The sequence below is a fragment of the Haemaphysalis longicornis genome, unplaced genomic scaffold (genome assembly GCF_048455015.1).
Source record: "Haemaphysalis longicornis isolate Haplotype H1 unplaced genomic scaffold, Haemaphysalis longicornis Haplotype H1 scaffold_3, whole genome shotgun sequence".
Classification (NCBI taxonomy): Eukaryota; Metazoa; Arthropoda; class Arachnida; order Ixodida; family Ixodidae; genus Haemaphysalis; species Haemaphysalis longicornis.
In genome coordinates, this window is record NW_027526335.1 from 226,093,224 (window position 1) to 226,096,904 (window position 3,681).

Consider the following 3,681-nt stretch of genomic DNA (forward strand, 5'->3'; position numbering starts at 1 on the left):
GCCAGTGCGAACTACGTCGACAACATGCGGATTCCGGCTGATAGCCTACGCGAGACCATCCGCGCAGTAGTAAGAGAGGAGCTGCGGAAACTTTTCCCGACGACTCCGCAACCCCAAGTCGCTTGCCTAACTGACGTGATCCGGGAAGAAGTTCAAAACGCTTTGGGAACTTCTGTGGCATCCGAAGTACACTGCGAGCCCCAAGCTATGACGTACTCCGCGGCTGTTCACCGACCCCGCCCTGCTCCAACACGTCGTCAAGAGGCACGTCGTCAAGAGGCCCCGCCCTACCGCCGCCCACTGTCGCCCGCCCGACCCCCGGTAGCACAAACCCAGACGCCGAGGAAGACTGACGTATGGCGAACACCGGATAATCGTCCTCTGTGCTACCACTGCGGAGAGGCCGACCACATCTACCGTCGCTGCCCATACAAGAGACTCGGACTACGTGGTTTCTCCGTCGACGCACCACGCCCCCGACCCGGCCAGCACCCATCTGAGATTGAAGAATACCTGTCGAACACCAGCCGTGGACCAGCCCGTTTCAACCGTTCGCCGTCGCCCTACCCGTACAAGTCGCCGGACCGCCGTGGCAGTGCTGATTTCGCACGTGGAAGGTCTCCCAGCCCACGCGGGGGAAACTAAAGGCAGCAACTTCTGGAGGTGAAGTTGCTCTACGGCGAAAAACTGGAAACCCTCCACCGACGCAAGGACGCGCTGAAGACAGTGATTCACGACATGCTTTCATCCCGACGACCCGACCTAACCCTGACGAGACTCCCGAACACGACGACAGCTACACGGCGCGACGCGTACCCGACCTGACCGAGACGTCCGTTGAGAAGACGACGACAACGACGATGCACAGTGCCCGACCGTCAACACGTACAAGCAGAGATATGACGCCCCGACGAACCCGGAACTCGAGGAAGACTGCATCTGACGTCAAGGTGTCCATCGACGGCTTTGACGTAGTCGCCCTCGTAGACACGGGAGCTGACTATTCGGTAATGAGCGGACCATTTGCTTCTAAACTGAAGAAAGTTATGACCAGATGGGACGGTCCGCACATACGCACAGCAGGAGGCCACCTCGTGACGCCAAGTGGAACGTGCACATCGCGCGTCACCATAGACGGCACAACGTACCCTGCGGCGTTCGTCATTCTGCCTAACTGCTCCCGCGACGTAATTCTTGGAATGGACTTTTTGATGGAGAACGGTGCAATAATCGGTCTGCAGACCAAGTCAGTAACTTTTTCCCCCAATCACTCCATGACTCCTGAACCGAACCCCGAACGACGTGCTGCTGTAAGGGTTGCCGATGATCATGTCACCCTGCCAACCCGCGCAAGCTTGATGGTCGCAGTCTACTGTGAAGATGCTGCTCCTGACGTCGACGCTATCGTAGACACCGATCAAAGGGTGCTTCTCGACCGTGGTGTGTCGGTCGCAAGAGGCATTGCGCGCTTCAAGGAACACCAATCCTACATTTTGGTTACGAATTTCACCGAGGAGTACCAGCATTTAAACAAGGGCGCGGCAATTGCATTCCTCGAAGAAGCGCAAGAAGCAAGTGACGTGATCGCGGTCGCCGACTTTGAACGCACACCCGTAGAAACCTTCAAGCTCCCGCAGCCTTTCGACGTGAATCCGGCGCTACCGCAAGAACAACGGAACAAGTTATTGGCTTTGCTGCGTCGCTGTAGCGAATGTTTTTCGTCGAGCGCAAAACTACGTCAGACCCCTCTAGCGATGCACCGAATAATAATCGAAGATGGAGCCCGACCCACCCGACAGTCACCGTACCGCGTCTCTTCACACGAACGGGAAGCCATCCGGACTCAAGTCGACGACATGCTCAGCGAAGACATTATACAGCCCTCGAAAAGCCCCTGGGCTGCGCCCGTCGTACTCGTAAAGAAAAAAGACGGCACATTAAGGTTTTGTGTTGACTACCGGCGACTGAACAAAATCACGAAAAAGGACGTGTACCCCCTCCCCCGAATCGACGACGCCCTCGACCACCTCTGCCACGCGAAATACTTCTCATCGATGGACCTGAAGACCGGCTACTGGCAAATTGAAGTGGACGAGAGAGACCGAGAGAAGACTGCATTTATAACCCCAGACGGCCTATACGAGTTCAAGGTGATGCCGTTTGGGCTGTGCACAGCACCAGCGACGTTTCAAAGAGTCATAGACACTGTGCTAGCTGGCCTTAAGTGGCACACCTGCCTCGTATACCTCGACGACGTAGTGGTATTCGCCCGGACTTTCGACGAACACCTTGCAAGGTTGGAGTCTGTACTCGAGGCCATTCGTACGTCGGGGTTGACGCTGAAGCCTGAAAAGTGCCGTTTCGCATACGGGGAACTCAAGTTCTTGGGCCACGTCGTCAACGCCGCGGGAGTCCTACCTGACCCGGCAAAAACTTCAGCCATTGCGAACTTCCCAAGGCCGAAAGACAAGAAGGGCGTGCGAAGATTTCTCGGGCTGTGCGCATACTACCGGCGCTTCGTCGCAAACTTCGCACGCATTGCAGAGCAACTCACGCGCTTGACGAAAGATAGCACCCCTTTCAGCTGGGAAAACGACCAAGAAAAAGCATTCTGCGAGCTGCAAAAACGCCTGCAAAGACCGCCCGTGCTCGCTCATTTCGACGAAAATGCCGAAACGGAAATGCACACGGACGCCAGTGATATAGGCTTGGGTGCCGTCCTTGTCCAAAAGCAAAGCGGCTGCGAAAGGGTAATCGCCTATGCCAGCCGTGGTCTGTCGAAGGAGGAGAAAAACTATTCTGCCTCTGAGAAAGAGTGCCTGGCTATTATATGGGCGATTTCAAAATTTCGCCCATACGTGTATGGAAGGCCATTCAAGGTTGTAACAGACCACCATGCGCTGTGTTGGCTCGCCAATTTGAAGGACTCCTCTGGCCGTCTTGGGCGGTGGAGCTTGCGCCTGCAGGAGTTCGACGTTACAGTCGTTTATAAATCCGGCAGGAAACACTCCGACGCCGACTGCCTGTCCCGCGCCCCCGTCGATCCACCACCACAAGACGCTGACGAAGACAGCGCGTTCTTCGGGATCGTGACGGAGAGCGACCTAGCCGCCCAGCAGCGTGCCGACCCCGACTAACGCGTCATAATCGAGTACCTCGAGGGATGCAACGTTGCCGTTCCTAGGACCTTCAAACGCAGCTTACCAGCATTCAGCCTGAGAAACTCCGTCCTCGTGAAGAAGAATTTCAGCCCCGGAACAAGAGCTAATTACCTTCTCGTCATCCCGGCGGACCTTCCTGACGAAATTTTGGAAGCGTGCCACGACGACTCGTCTTCCGGACATCTCGGCACAGCCCGCACTATTGGAAAAATCAAAGCTAGGTACTACTGGCCCGGCCTTACCTCTGACGTCACCCACTACGTCCGGAGCTGCCGTGACTGCCAGCGACGAAAAACGCCGCCGACAAGACCCGCCGGACTTCTGCAACCGATCGCCGTCCCATCGAGACCATTTCAACAGATTGGAATGGACCTTTTAGGCCCGTTCCCTACGTCACGATCACAGAACAAGTGGATTGTCGTAGCGACAGACTACATGACGCGCTACGCAGAGACCGCCGCTCTTCCGAGGGGGACTGCACAAGAAGTGGCAAAGTTCTTTATAAGCCAAGTTGTGCTGC